At 38.1% G+C, this 16,982-nt stretch overlaps 1 non-coding gene across 1 annotated transcript; it reads left to right on the top strand.

Annotated features, from left to right (window-relative positions):
• Window positions 1-16,468: 16,468 nt before the first annotated feature.
• On the top strand, window positions 16,469-16,575 carry LOC129666241 (U6 spliceosomal RNA). The gene has a single exon (XR_008718529.1). It is a non-coding gene; the product is annotated as a U6 spliceosomal RNA (small nuclear RNA).
• The last annotated feature ends 407 nt before the right edge of the window (window positions 16,576-16,982 follow it).

The raw sequence follows: 16,982 nt of genomic DNA, 5'->3' as shown, positions 1-16,982 counted from the left end.
TCGCCTGTTTTTGGATCACTTCCCCTGACAGGGCTGCCTTGCCTGGCCTCACAGCATGAGGATACATTCAATCCTGATGTGACTTGATGTGCTGAAGAAGGTTGATATGAAGGGAGGGGGCTCCCCTTTTCTGGGTGGGGTAGGAAAGGAGAAGGGAGAAGGCAGGAAAGGAGGACTGGGATGAAATAAAGGAAGGGGTACTCTTGGGATGTAAAGTAAACAAACTAAAATATATGGATGACAGACAGACAGACAGACAGACAGATAGATTAGATAAAAGAGAAAGAACATTTGAAGACCAGACAGGTGTGCCTTTCAGCAGTATGCCCCATCATGAGGAGCTGCCTTAGTTCTGCTGTGGTGGGAATTCTGCTTCTGAGTACTCTGGGGTGCTGCAACCTCAGTGTTTAATTGTACCTGGGTACAGATATTTTATTCATATAAAATATTCTGGGTTTTTTTTCCTATTTTTACTCCTTTCAATTCCTCCCTCCCCACCTTCCCGACCATCTAAGACCCACTCCCTTTCTATCTGCTGGTATAAAACAAACAGAACCTGATCTGGTGTGGACTACTCTAGGCCCTGTTCATGCTGCTTCAGTCTCTGTGAGTTTCTATATGTACCAGCCCTGCTGAGAAGGCAATCATTTCCTGGCATCCTCCATCCCCTCTGCCTCTTACACCCTTCCTACTTCCTCTTCCACAGAGTTCCCTGAGCCCTGTGGGGAGGGATTTGATGGAAACATCCCATTTATGGCTGACTGTTACAAAATCTCTTATGGTCTGCTACAAGAAGTAGGATCTCTGATGATGGCTGAGCAAGGTACAGACCTCTGATTATAGCAGAATGTCATTAGGAATTATTTTATTCATATGATCTTTTAGCATAACACTAGAACTTGTTTCCCCCCCACCTAGGGTTCCAATCTATCTATTCTTGGGTTCTTGCTATACAGCATTGGTTATGAGTTCCAGTTTATGGAGGTGGTCTTAACTCAAATCAGATTTTGTCTGCTTATTCCTACTAGCTTTGTGCTCCTGTTGCATAAGTGTGTCTCACAGGCAGGTCATCATTTTAGACTCAAGGATTTGTGGCTGAGTTTGTGTTTACCTTTCTCCTTTAGTAGCATGCAGAGTACTTTTCTGTACTAAAGACACTATAATGTAGGGGTGATGGATCTATGTAGATACTACATTGACCCCTGCATGGTCAATGAGTTGTGTAAGTGTTGTCTGCAGCAATAGGGCCTTGACATCATTTTGTAAAGAGCCACCAATAGGCTTGCTAATATCCTCAATGGTTTGGGGGTTTCCATGGGACTCTTTTGGCAAAGAACTTGATTAGATATAACTCATTCCCAGTCCTAGAAGCTTTGTTTGATGCTGAGGGATGTCCAGATGGAGCTCTGTCTTCCCTGTAACTTGGCAGTATCATATTTTCACAGATTGCTTTCTCCTAAATTTTAACTGTAATCGTTTTGTCACAAGGTTATATTAAATGCATTCTCTGCCATTTGAGCTTTCAAATTTTCATGCAGTTCTTAGCATTGCATCCAGTTCTTGAATCTGTGAATATCTTGGCTATCTATTACCTTATGCCTGTGTCAGCATTCATTTTTAAAAAGAGAACATCTGGTAGCTATGTTTCATCTTACCTATGTATTTTCCCGAGTAATAGACAAAGCAGTGACTGTGTTTCATCTTGAAATGGACAATATATTTAAACACTCTAAATGGTTAGCCATATGTTACCATGTACTTATCTAATAGGAACAGTATGTACATTATGGATCAGACTTTCAAAGGTATTTGGGAAATGCTGTCATCAACTCACACACCATGTGCCTAAATTTCTGAATATTCTTGATGACTATTTCAGATGTGAACATGGAAAAATTATTGTCTATTTGCTTTTCTTTCCTGTTTGAAATGGAAGCAACTCTTATTTGTTCAATTTTGCTGCTCAGTTGTGGGACTTCCAGAAGTCTGTATTATACTGGTTAGCTCAAGTAATACAAAACTTGAATTCAAAGGCCTAAATAAACAGAGATTTTTTTTTAATATCACAAGAAGTCTGGATCTTGTTTTTATTGGCACTGATTCAGTGTCTAGCTATTATCAATGTTTTCATCACTGTAATTTTTGAATTCCTGACACAATCATAAGGTGATTGCTACAACTCTAGACCTCACTTGGATGCTCATGGTAGGGCGAGGGGAAAAATGAAACCACCTGAAACGACCTTTAATGCCATTGAGAAACAAAGCACCAGCAGAAATAAATTTATGTATTTCAATATTTACCTCCTTGGTAGAAATAATTCAGACAGCCACACCTAATTCAGATGGAAAACAAGAACAAGAGAATTAGCTAACATTCATGCATGCACCCATGACAGATCAGCACAGAACACTTGCTGTTGCGGGAAATAGAAAGCTCCAAACGCTGTTTTACTGGGCCATTCTTGGTAAGTAGACACTTTCAACTGAAGGCTTCTTCTTAGTTTTTTATTTGTTTGTTTGTTTGTTTTAATTTTATAAGATCATAATCACTATACTATTTTATTAGCAGAATTAGTAGAAGTCTCCAAAAAAATATTTCTGACAGAATGTAAAACAGCATACTCATTAGAACACTCAGCTGTGTGCTCGCAAAAGCTGAAAGTAACGTTTGTTCTTTCGTTACGGTGTTTGTTAACTTTACAATATAATGGGTTTCACTGTGGCTTGTTCACTCATGCATGTTACATGCCTTGATTCCATTCAATGCCTTTCACCTTCCTTTGTACCTATCTTTCCTCAGACAGCCTCCTATCTATTCTTATATTCTTTTTCTACATCTAGAATTTGTATGAGAAACTTCTTCTCTGAGTATATTCCACTTTCCATAGTGATCTTCTGCTTCATCCAAATTTTCTCCCAAGTGAAGAGATTTGATTGGCTGTTTACTATGGAGCAGAGAATGAACAGTCAATCCAAAGGTGTTAGTCATGTTGAACATCTAGAACCTGTGTCATTAGAAGGACTGTAGTGATATCTGAAGCCTACTTGGTATTGACAGGAGCTTAAGCAATCTGAGCCAGTGATCAGTATGACTGACAGGACACGTGTTTGGCCCAAGATGTTCTGTGGATCAGGCTCCTATCCATACGTGTAAATCCATGACAAATTCCCTAGTACTGAAGCTGGACTGAATATACTGCACATTACAAGCCATTCAATTAATCTCAGAATGCCAGCATAGAAATTAGTAAATATTGTTGCAAACAGAAACAATTTTTTTTTTAAAGATTGAGAGAATTCGACTTTTGTTGTTTGGATTGTTATTTTTGACTACACATATAGGCAACTCTAGTCTGAAGTTAAGAAAAGTAAAGAAAGTAGGAATGGACTTGCTCTATGATTCAATTATACCATCCCTAGGAATATATCTAATGAATCTAAGCCAGAGGACTTCAGAGATGCCTACATAGCCATGTTTATTGCAGAATACACAAGAATCAAATTATTATAGAATCACTCTAGAAGTTGATCAACAGAGAAATGAAAATGAGGTCTATTTACGTGAGGGTTTGAGTCAGCTGTAATGAAGAGCAAATTTGTGGTATTTGAATGATAATACATATACCTGGAGATCACCATCTTAAGCAAAATAAGGCAGACTCTGAAAGCAAACATTATGTATTTTCTTTTATATGTGGTGCCTTGATTTTCTGTATAAATATATACACGTATGATATAAAATAGAAGAATTATTTGAGAACAGAAGAGGGAATAATCAAGAGGTGATAGGAGAGGGTATAGGGTCCTGAATATGAACAAATGATATTATATGCTTGACAGATTTTGATAATAAAACCCACCATTCTATACAATGAGAATATGCCAAAACATTTTAAATTTAAAAAGAAAAAGTTATGCTTGGCTGTGAGTCTTAGTATCTGATCCAATCAGCTGCTGTGTGGGGCCTCTCAGAAGACAATTATGCCAGCATAGCAGAGTTTTGATAACAATGTCAGAAGTTAACTTTCCCCCAGGGCATAGTTCTCAGGCTGGGCCTGGCATTGGTTGGACATTCCCTCAATCTCTGCACATCTTGTAGGCAGCGTAAATTTGGGGTGGATGGTTTTGCATGTGGATTGGTGTTCCCCTCTCAGCTCTGTAAGTCCTGCCTGGCTAGAAAGTGGCCTCCTCAGTCTCCATGTCCCCTACAGTCACCCCCATATCCTTTCTGGAACCTGCCCTGTTGCAGGTCTCCAGCTTGTCTCATAGATGCCCTGCCCTGGGTTTCCCTTTTCCCTCCAAGATCTCTCCCTTTTCCTCTCCACTCCCCCACATCTGGAACTTAGGAAATCCTGTAGAAGGGTGGGAGGAAAGGATAGCAGGACCTGGAGGGTCCATACAAAGACCAAAAGAGTCAACAAACTTAGACCCATGGAGGCTTACAGAGACGAAAACACCAATGTAAGAACATTCATGGACTTGTCCTAGGCCTCCTGCACATATGTAACCAATGAGCAGCTTTACTTCATGTAGAACCCCTAGTAAGTTGAGTGGGTGCTGTCTAGAATATGGACTCAGCTGCCTGCTTTTTGATCACTTCCCCCTAACTGGGCTGCCTTGCCCACACTCAGTGGATGAGGATGAGTTCAGTCGTGAGGTGACTTGATATGTGGGTGTGGATTGGTAGGGGGAGCTCCCCTTTTCTGAGGAGAAGGAGAAGGGGGACAGGGAAGTAGGGTGGAAGGGTGGGGCTGGGAGGTGAGGAGGGAGGAGACTATGACTGGGATGCAAAGTGAATACATAAGTTATATTTAAAATTTCAAAGTAAGAAAATAACATCACCTAGAAAAAAAAATCCAGACAACAACAAAATAAAAGAGAGAGAGAAAGAGAGCTACCTAGTTCATGTCAGACTGCTCCTGCTCCTCTTACTAGGGATCCCACCTGGAGACTGAGCTGCCTGTGGGCTACATGTGAGCAGGGTATCTAGATGCTCTCCATGCATGGTCCTGGTGGGGTGGCTTTACCAGGCCACAGAGAAAGAGGATCAAGGCAGTCCTGATGAAAACTGATAGGCTGGGGTCAGATAACAGGGGAGGAGGTCGTCCCCTATCAGTGGACTAATGGAATGGCATGGAGAGGAGTGGGAGGGAGGAAGGACGAGACCAGGAGGAGATGAAAGAGAGAGGGCTGCAACCAGGATGGGATACAAAGTGAATAAATTGTAAAAACTGTAATTAATAATAATAAAATGATTGTAGCACAGGTGCCCTTGGTAGCTCAGAACATGTAACACCATGTAATAAATCAGCTAAATATTTAAACATGGTCACTTGGGGGAAGATCGTGCTTTAGATAGCCAATGGGCAGGCACAGTAGACTTTCAGATGAAAAAATTAATGTTACATATCAGCTTTGGAGATCAGTGACAAAAAAGGTAAAAAAAAAAAATCCATTCAAAGAAATAGAGCTGAACAACTTAAATAAGCACACTGATATTTCTTTGGTGTGTTCTTGTTGGAAATATAAAACTAAAAGATTCTGTGATTTGTTTAAAAGACCCCTGATCAACAGGTGTGTCTTGACCCCTTTTGCCAAAATACAGAGACAGGATTTATGCAGTTCACACAATTATGATGCTAATCAACAAGCCTCAGGAATTCAGAATGCTCACAAGGGAGGAGTGAGCTTCTGAAAAATCTGCTTAACGTCTCAAAGACTTATCAATATTAAAACACAATCCACTTTTACTGTTACGTGGTGGCGAAAGTGTATATTGCTCCTAATTTATTGAGATTGTACCCTGCCTCAACTGAAAGCAATGACAGATGTATCAGCATTCTTGTTTTGGACAGATGATGGATTTAACCAAGCATCGGTTAGGATGCTTGATGGCATGATATTTAGAAAATAACTATGTAGGACTGGCTCTCAGAATTGATCTATGTCACAGAAAAGTATTGTCCCATAGTTCATACTTTGAAGGGGGTTCATATTAATCAGGGACCGAAAGTACCTTTGAAGGCATATATGTTAGCCAGAGCCTTTTAATTCTGTAATGACACTGCATGGTGACAATTCCTCAAATGGAACTGATCTGATCTTCAGATGAGAGTGACCTTCTCTGTAGATTCTTGCACTGCCTCCCTTGTGCACTCCATGAAAGGCCAGCCAAGAGAGATGTTTATCTACCACCTCCCATTCTTTTCCTCTTGTTTTTGTTATTTGTTTTATACTATAATATAATTTAAACACTTCTCCTCTGTTCCCCTTCTTCCCGTCAATCCCACACATATAGCCCTTTTTGTGATTATTCAAATTTATGGCCCCCCTTTTCACTAATTGTTAGTGAATGCACATATGCATGGGGATATACATATAAATTCCTATATATTGCCTGCTCTGTCCACATGATGTTACTTGTATGTGTGCTTTCAGGGCTGACTGTTTGGCACTGGACAACCAATTTTTGTGCTCTACCCTGGCAGAGAACACCTCCCTTATTCATTCTTTTACAGAACACTCCTCTAATATCCTTAGCAATAGCTAAACATAGAAAATGACAAACATTCCCCTCACTTTTTCCCTTCTTCTCATTGATAAAATTTAACTAGCATGTAATTAGATGGCAAATTTTCTGCTGTCTTGTGGTAGCGAACTCCAACCTGCTGTTTTGCTTTGATTCCCTCCCTCAGGGTTAAACCTCTGCTATTTCAGAGTCCCTCTTTTCCTTGTCTGACTTTTTACTGACTTAATAACATTAACTAGTATCTGTTTTAAGGAACAGGAAAATTGCAGATGCATTCACTCAATGGTCTTACTGTCTGCTCTTCTCCTAGGAAAATGCATAAACTAAGACTCAATTTGGCAATGTACATCAAATAGGTGAGATGATTACACAGTAACACCAAACATTTTCCCCATTGTAGAAGCAAAAATAAAATTCTTCTAATAATAGAGACATGTTTTGAATTTTATTTTTTCAGATTCCACTTATCTGCATCTGGCACATGACTACTATCAAAGGAACTCTCTATACCATAAAATTAAAATCTCTGTACTGCTGAGAGTTATGGTCAACCTTTGGGCAGACTGCAGGGAATCTTATGAAAGAAGTGAGAAACAGTAAGATCTGGAAAGAACAGGAACTCCACAAGGAGAGCAACAGAACCAAAAAATCTGAGCACAGGGGTCTTCCCTGAGACTGATACTCCAACCAAGGACCATGCATGGAGATAACCTAGAACCCCAGCACAGATGTAGCCCATGGCAGTTTAGTGTCCAAGTGGGTTCCATAGTAATAGGAACAGGGACTGTCTCTGACATTAACTGATTGGCCTACTCTTTAATCACCTTCCCCTGAGGAGGGAAGCAGCCTTACCAGGCCACAGAAGAAGACAATGCAGCCACTCTTGATGAGACCTGATAGACTAGGATCAGAAGGAAGGAAAAGAAGACTTCCCCTATCAGTGGACTTGGGGAGGGGCATCTGTGCAGAGTAGAGGGAGGAAGAGATTGGGAGGAGAGGAGTGAGGGAACCACGGGGGGGGGGGGATACAAAATGAATAAAGTGTAATTAATAAAGAATTTAAAAAAATAAAAGACTTTTTAGAGAGGTTAAAAAAAATCTCTGTACTGAGCTAAAATGGTGGGTTTTCCCTAGTAAGGGGTACAGGGACTATTTCTAATAGGAACTCAATGACTGGCTCTTTGACCTCCCCCCACCCAAGGGAGGAGCACCCTGCGAGGCCACAAAGGAGGACTTTACAGCCAGTCCTAAAGATACCTGATAAAACAGGGTCAGGTTAAAGGGGAGGAGGTCCTCCCCTATCAGTGGACTTGGAAAGGGGCAGGTAGGAGATGAGGGAGGAAGGGTGGGATTGGGAGGAAATGAGGGAGCAGGATACAGCTGGAATACAGAGTTAATAAAATGTAACTAATAATAAAAATTTAAAAAATAAGAAAAGATAAAACCCTGAAAAAAAATCTCTGTACTGAATCATGTTGGTATTGTCCACCCATTCATACATCTGAATCTCAGAACACATAAAGGGTTGTATTTTCTCTTATGCCATGACTGCTGTATGTCACCTCATGAAGAAGAAAATATCCTTTAAACCCAGCTGTTTTGTGTGGCTGTTTTCTGTATAGTCATTCTTCAAGACCACTGATAAAAAGAGGGAGAAACAGAAATGTACTCCTTGAGGTATTCATCTTCCTGTAATAACCTTACAGTGTGTTTCCCCTGATGTTGCTGTTTTCTGGTCTTGTGTAATTCAGAAGTTCCCTTATGTTAGCAAGAAAACTATTCCATTGTGGATAAAATGTGATCCAATTCTGTTAAGCTAGAAGTTGGAATACCTGTTGTCACTTCAGGCTTCTTCATGCCCTCAGATGAATCAAACAGAAAGACACAAGTGTGTTGTGAATGATCTGACTGGTTATGAATCTCTAGTTAAAGTTGAATTTCTGCTACTTAGGATACATAGGGAAGCCATAGATGTCACCCAGGGATAATAAAGCTCATGATGACATTCTTTGGGACTATGTTAATAAATTCCATAGCAACTTTAATAAGTAAAGGCAAATAAAAAACAGATCTTAAATCCTGCAACTGAAAATTTGCTAATCCTAAAAACAGTGAGCAATTGCAATACCACTTCCAAACTAATGGACAGTACAAAGGACTACTTGGTGATATAATAAATTATAAATTTAAATTATAAGTTTATGAGCATATCTGTAAGAACATCTATCTGTGTCTGTTATATGCATGTGCACATGGATGTAAGATTTAAATTTAACCTAAAATTATCATCATTTATGTAGATGATTTCATGATTCTGTTCACTTATGTTGCTAAGATTTTATTATAGCACTGTATTCAAAAAGATGTATTATTTTATTGAACAGTGATCAATGAGAGTGTGTGTTTGAATTGCTTGTTATATAAAACACTTGCATTTGGCTGTTTACACACTTTAATTTCTTTGTGGCCAACAACATAAGAATAAAATTTGGTAAAGAATCAAATGAATTCAGTATATTATTCAGTAATAAACTAATTCTTCACCATATCAAATATGATTTATCAGTTTCAGCAGCATTAGAGAATAACCATTTGGAATAACTTCAAATATATATAACCAAAGTAGAAAGTCCTTCTAATTATGTATTATTTAATAGATTATGAGTTCTGACATATGAGCAATCTTGTTGCTTCTTCAAGGAAGTAAGACCATGCTTGTATTATTACATTTGCCCTATTGGTGAAAAATCTTGGCTGCTGAGATGATAATAAAGGTTGTTTTATTCATAAAAAAAAATCCTGAAATAGAAGTTGTTATTCTTTCCTGTGACATTGATGATGATAGAAACATGGAGGACATTCAACTGATAGTTATACAGAAACTCAAATTATCATAAAAGTTTTGCAAAGTTTTTGAAACAAGACATTAGAATGTAATTTAAGAAATGAGAATCTACATCTGTGCAGGGGTCTTAGGTTATCTCCATGCATAGTCCTTGGTTGGAGTATCAGTCTCAGGAAAGACCCCTGTGCTCAGATTTTTTGGTTCTGTTGCTCTCCTTGTGAGTTCCTGTCCTCTCCAGATCTTACTGTTTGACAGTTCAGTATCCAAGTGGGTTCCATTGTAATAGGAACAGGGACTGTCTCTGACATGAACTGATTGGTCTGCTCTTTAATTCCCTCCCCCTGAGGGGGAAGCAGCCTTAGCAGGCCACAGAAGAAGACAACACAACCACTCCTAATGAGACCTAATTGACTAGGATCAGAAGGAAGGAAAAGAAGTCCTCCCCTATCAGTGGACTTGGGGGGGGGGGATGCATGCAGAGGGTGGAGGAAGGGAGGGATTGGGACTGGAGGAGGGAGAGAACCACAGGATACAATGTGAATAAAGTGCAATTAATAAAGACAAAAAAAGAGAGAGAAAGAAATGAGAATCATTAAGTGAAATTGTAGGTTTTCAACCCCCTTCTCTTTTCCTGAGCAGGATAACTGTGGAGAACTTTGGGTATAAGAAAAGTTGTTGGTTAAGTGTCAGGCCTTTGTAATAGCATTGCAAATATTTGCCTGTGATTAAAAGAAATCAAAGCATCTTGTTGGGAAAACATATACACACATATGTGAATATAATTGTCCATAGTGATAGATGTCACATAGATTCACTTCATTGACTAACTCAAGGGCTACCCATGTGATACATAAGTGTGAATCTACATTAATTCAAATTCAGTTGACAAATGTCCAGGACTGTTCCGATATTAGTTTCCTTTGTGGCTTGGTGGGGTTCTGTTACTGTTCTTTGTTTTGTGAATATACATGAAATGCAAATTCTGGAATAAAAATTGTACAAAGATTCAAAACCAGCTAAAAATGCCAAAATATAATGGTGTCACATGAATTAAACATATTTTCTTATAATCATCTATAATTGACAAAACTGAATGAGCCAAAAGTGGAAAGAACAAATAAAAATTCCAGTGAAATAGTGTCTTCTCTTTTGCTGTAGTTTCTTTTTCATTCCAACTGACATCACTCTAAAATGCTTTTCCTTAAGAGAGTATTTATATTGATTTTCCTTTATGATCCATGCATCATCTCTGTTAGTTTATCCCTCCCCACACTAAGACCACAAATATGTCAAAATCTAGCCACTCTTTAGAGTAGTTTCGATTTTCATGATGAATCAACCCAGTTTTGAGCAGACTTCTAACAGTAAGTCTCTTCTCTGTCTTTTTTGACAAGTAATTGCATTAACCCTATTTAAAAAAAAAAAAAAAACTCATTAATCCATATTGTTATTTTTAAAACCTGAGGCATAAGATTCTGTTAGATGTTGACTGGCCATGCATCTCAAATACCTCTTTCATATTGCTGAAAGGGTTCAGATAAGGTTAAACCCAAATGAGCTCCTTACTTTGATAGTCAGAATAGATGCTTGGATGAGACCTGAACTAACCAGGCATTCTGAGAATGTTGAACCTTCACGGCCTGAGCACATCTAATTAACCTTGTAGGTATCAAATCCCAGTCTATTTGAGGGTATTCATAAAGACACATGAAAAGGTCATCACTACTGAGGGCCAGCAAGTGTAAGACACTTACACCACTCCAGGAAGTTTCCATCCTGTCTCCTTCCCTCTTTCCTTCTTTATTTTTCATCTCTAACCCCTCTTTTTTTTTTGTATATTGAAAGGGCTATATATGCTTCAAGCTTTATATTAGAAACTCCCTGAAATTTTCTAAAAATTTTCTTCACATCTTTTCACTTATGACTCTTAATGAGAATGCAGTATGGAGATTATGAGGAATCATGAAAAAAATGAAAGAGAAATAATTCAAGATATAAACCTTTTTTTTTTTTTTTGGTGTAATGAAGAAGCCCCCAATTGGTTATCTAATATCACATGGTTATCCCTGAGATCATGTATGAACAAGTACAATGATATGGACTGAGCAGGTTGAATTTATGTACTTGGAAAATAACATAGACATATTATGTAACAAAGAAAAATAGACCGTGGATTTGATGAACAGCTAAAGGTTTTCATGGTGGTTGGGGGGGGGGAGTAGAAGGACAAAAGGGAAAGGGAGAAATAACATAATCAAATTAAAATTTCAAAACAATGTTGCAAAAATTTCTTGAAGCAAAATTAATGGATCAAAAGGTAACAGTAATGCCTTTGATAGTTCTCAAAATACCAAATAAGAAAGCCCTTGTGTTCAATTTACTTATTCAAGATTAATCATTCAGTTGTACAAGAAAACCAATCACAAAGTGTGGTAATAATGTGGATAAGCAGCTTTTCTAGAGAAATATGACAAAAGTATGAAATGATTTTTTATGAAAAATGAGAGAATTGTGCAAACACATACAACCACGAAATATCCATACTCATTTTGCTCTACTAGTGTTTGCTTGTTTTATGGGAGTTTAAATGTGGCTATTTTGTTTGGCTTTTGTTCTGGTGGCTTAGCTTATATTTGACTATTGTTACAAATTATAAACCTATTTGATTACCTGCTTCTTTTTCCCAAGGCTAACACCACATTTTACATATTTTCCCTAGTTGTCACCTTAAGGTACTGAAGATTAAATTTTCAAGGCACATTCTTTAGAAATAGTGAATTCCAAAAATTCCAAAAATGAAGAAGGATGATGGGGGAGGGGGGGAAGAAACAAATAGATACAGATGGTTGTATGAACAAAAATAAGCAACTATTTCTCCAAGTCACAAAGTGAAAGAATACACTATTCTTTAATGTTTAGACTGAAAATAAAACAACAACAGAAAGAAAAAAGAAAAAGAAAAATCTAAGAAGGAAATGATGATTTTCTAATCCCTGTGGCAACTATTTTGGTTTTACCTTCTCTAATTGTTTCCCTACATCTCGTCTGCTCACTATGGAAGTAAACAGTGCCTCTGCAGATACCATTTTACACACACAGCAATTTGTATGATAATTTTTTTTCTTGATTGCAATTTACTCTTTAAAATGCAAATTGTATAATGGCTGCCAAACAAATGTTCTTCATGTGAAAAACAACCCAAAAGATGCATAAAGGTAAATAAATTTTGCAGAATAATGGGTTTACAGATGTAAATGAGATGAATACTCTAGTGTATTGTATCAAACTGATCTGTTATGCCAGAAAATATACACTAGCCTCAAAGTTATTTAAAGCTTCAAATCCTCAGGTGGTTTTTGATAACTTTTTCAGCCCTAACCCAACTCTTTCAAAAACTGTCTTACCTTAACAGCATACTTAGTTGTTTTTTCCTTCTGACAAATTATGCTTTGGATCTGCAACTATCAGAGCACAGAAAAAATAAAAGCCATAAGGTAATTCTGGTCTCTTTGCCAACAACTGAACATATGAGGTTAAAATAGCTACTATGTTAATGTGCCTACTTTATGCCCTCTCCATACATTATCCTTACTACCTATAAGACTAGCTGGAAGTGGAACAATTAATTTTCCTAAAGTAGGGTGCTGTCATAAGTATATAAGTTGTTTTTCTTAATAGCTATATTTCCCTGAACACCTGCAATGTGACAAAATCTGTGATCATTGAATTACAAAATTTAATGTCATCAAATCTTTTAAAATCTCCAGTTGATAAGTCACAATGATATCTAATTCATAATTTTAAAAAAAAAAAGCTTATAACACAAAGATGATTAGGAGGCATAGCACAGTTGAGAACTTACCATCTTTCATCCTGCAGACAACACATGCATTGTCATAGCTACTCCATGGGGTTAATCAGCCCCAGTTACCAGTGTGACTCACCTGAACACAGAGATGGTTACATCGATTAGTGTTTGCCTCTGTAACTCCCATGACATGATTGGAAACACTAAGTCACTTAATTGCCAAATTCACAGAGGCGCCATGAAGAGTTGTATAAATGAACTTTGGAAGTTGATATATTACAACTTTTCATACTATTAAGTTTGTTCACTTTCATCATTTTTTTTTCGTGCATGGAATTTTAAGAATTGACCAGAGTGTAAAATGAAAAAAAAAAAATACTGTCTTTGAAATGAAACACAGATAACCAAATCCTGAATCTATTATTTAAACGTTATGGGAACTACATAAAGGGCTGAGAATAATTTATTTTCCTTTACAAAATAAGGATGTTAATTCTCATTTTATAGAATTATTAAAAAACAGAAATGAGTCAAGGAAAACATTTTGACATTAGTAGACACTACAAGTATAGCTATTTTTAGTTCATGAGGCAGGTATGTGTTTGAGCATCAAATCCTAGAAAATCTTGAATTCATTATCTATTTGCATAAAGCTTTTTATTGTAACATTGTCTGTAGACTATATACAAACAGATGAGTGGGCATAATTTCTTTCTCTACAAATATCCCATGTAATAACTGGCTTTTAAGCAGATCAAAGAAAACTGTTCTAATACCAAATCTTTAAGATACCATTCTGAATTTATGATACGTTTAAAGTATAGGTACAAATGTAACTTACTTGATCTTGCTTTCATGTGAACATCTAAGGTCATGAGAGACTCTCATAAAGTTTTAACTTACAAAGATGTTGGGGGTAATTACTTATGTGATCCTTTGATCCCCATCACCTTATAGTCCTACAAGTCAATTCTCTATGCCAATTATAGGTTTTAGTGCTTGGAAAAGAAATACAATGTTCAAAAAGACTTCTTTTGAAAGAGGTCCCTATCTCCCCATTGTGGTGGATGCTGGCATTATCTTGCCATGCCTACTGAAAAATGGTTTTAAAAGAATCATTCAAAAATGTGAATACACTGTATACAGTGGTAAGTACAGAAGATACAGTTTGCCATACACCAAAAGAAAACAAATCCTGAGGCCTGTATTGTGACATGCACATATCAAATGATATATAGTGTTTCCTATATACCAGAGAGAGATACTCTATGCAAGAACCAGATGAGTTACGGGTTAGACTCTGTACAGGATAGTCACCAAGTGAGTAACAGAAATCTCGAAAGACAGATGAATCAAGCCTCAATTCAGAGGAAGCTAATAATCAGAGCGGGGTTATAAACAATATTGATCAAGAAGTTTGTGTGAGCATTTAAGGCCATGTAAGCATGCTTCTAAACCTTGTATAATCTCCAGTCTATTGGCAATATAAGTGGGTAAATGCCTTTATTCCTTAAACAAGATTTATCGTATATTGTGCTTCTTGTAGAAAAGGGGGTCATAATTTCTTTATTATATAATCTATAATACTGGCTGAAGAATCTTGAAATTTTAGAATAGCATTTCAAAGGCATTCAGCTATAACAATCAGACACTAGATATAACAGGTATACGCTTGAATATTTTTTAACTTTTATTAATTACATTTTATTCACTTTGTATCCCCCATAAACCCCTCTCTCCTCCCCTCCGGATCCCACCCTCCCTCCCCCTTCTTCATGCATGCCCCTCCCCAAGTCCACTGATAAGGGAGGTCTTCCTCTCCTTCCTTCTGATGTTAGTCTAAGAGATCTCCTCAGGAGTGGCTGCATTGTCTTCTTCTGTGGCCTGGTAAGGCTGCTCCACCTCAGGGGGAAGTGATCAAAGAGCAGGCCAATCAGATTATGTCAGAGGCAATCCCTCTTCCCATTACTATGGAACCCACTTGGACACTAAACTGCCAGGGGCTACAGCTGTGCAGGGGTTTTAGGTTATCTCCATGCCTGGTACTTGGTTGGAGTATGAGTATCTGGGAAGACCCTTGTGTTCAAATTTTCTGGCTCTGTTGCTCTCCTTGTGGGGTTCCTGTCCTCTCCAGATCTTGCTATTTCCCACTTCTCACATAAGATTCCATGCACTCTGCCCAACAGTTGACCATAAATCTCAGCATCTGCTTTGATAGTCTGCAGGGCAGAGCCTTTCAGAGGCCCTCTGTGGCAGATTCCTAACTTGTTTCCTGTTTTCTTCTTCTTCTGGTGTCCATATTTTAATGGAAAAAGAGTAAATGAGGAGGCTATAAGCATATTGAAATATATTAAGAAGGAGTAAAAATATATGAAAAGTACATAATAGACTATGTATGTCACCCAGAGTTATGAGTTTCCAAAGAAAGATAAATTTCTAGTATAATATATACTAAAAACATATTTTGAGTCAGAGAGATTGCTCTCAATGACAATTCTGCCCACATCAATCAATGCCCTATCAGTCAAAGTTTAGTTAGAGTGGCACAACACTTGATTTATATTGAATATTTAATTTGATATAAAATACAGATATAAAAAAAAAACAAACATAAGACCTCACGAGGAGGAGAGCAGTACCAGGATGTTACCTCTGCACCTGCTGTTGAGCCTAGCATGGGTGAAGATATACTAAGCGAGCATCTGGGAAGAAAGTAGGACCTGGAATAGATTAGGACACAAAAATAATGTTGTTTTAGTTCCTTTCCATGAGTTGTCCTTGGTTGGGGTATCAGTCTCTTCAGGGCCCCAGGGTTCAGTTTTTATGGTTTTGTTGGTCCTCTTTTGGAGCTCCTGTCCCCTCTAAGTCTTTCTATCTCCCCCTTCTTTCCTAAATTCCCTGCACTCTGCCCAAAGTTTGGCTATGAGTCTCAACCTAAACCCCCTTGCTCGGATGTAACACGTAGGCTCAGTCTCCAAGTTGCGAGGCTAGTAAGGGGAGCAGGCACTTTCGCTGGTATGAACTCAGTGGCAGACTCTCTGATCACCTCCCCCTGGATGGTTCAGCCTTGCCAGGCCACAGAGGAAGACAATGCAACCAGTCCTGAGGAGCCCTTATAGGCTAGGGTCAGATGAAAGGGGAGGAGAACTTCCCCTATCAGTGGACTAGGGGATGAGAATAAGAGGAGGAAGGTGAGATTGGGGGAGACAAGGGAGTGGGTCACAGCTGGGATACAAATTGAATAAATTGTAGTAAATGATAACAATAAAAAAATTAAAAAAATATTGCTCGCTTCGGCAGCACATATACTAAAATTGGAACGATACAGAGAAGATTAGCATGGCCCCTGCGCAAGGATGACACGCAAATTCGTGAAGCGTTCCATATTTTTGATCAGAAAGAAGGAGAGGAGAACCTCCCCTATCAGTGGACTTGGGGAGTGGCATGCATGCATAAAGGAGGGGAGGGTGGCACCGGGAGGGGAGGACGGAGGGGCTTATGGGGGGATACAAAATGAATAAAGTGTAATTAATAAAAGTTAAATAAAAAAAAGAACAAAATGGTGTTTTGTTGTTACATTGGAATACACAGGGGCAAACTAAAGTCTCTTCCTACTATGCTCTGATTCAATGCCTCTTGAATTCCCTTTCTCACATTATGACACTGTGGATTTGCCATTCTCTTTAACGACATACTATAATAGGTATGTGCCATTGCCCAGCAAAACCTTCAAAGATCCAGTTTGAGATAAGGTAACCAGCAGTCAGGAATCTACCTCAACAATGTGTGATTACAAAC

This window comes from Psammomys obesus, unplaced genomic scaffold, assembly GCF_907164565.1.
Source record: "Psammomys obesus unplaced genomic scaffold, mPsaObe1.curated_primary_1811, whole genome shotgun sequence".
Lineage (NCBI taxonomy): Eukaryota > Metazoa > Chordata > Mammalia > Rodentia > Muridae > Psammomys > Psammomys obesus.
Note: the sequence above shows the minus strand (reverse complement) of the source record. Positions and strands in the feature narration are given on the sequence as shown.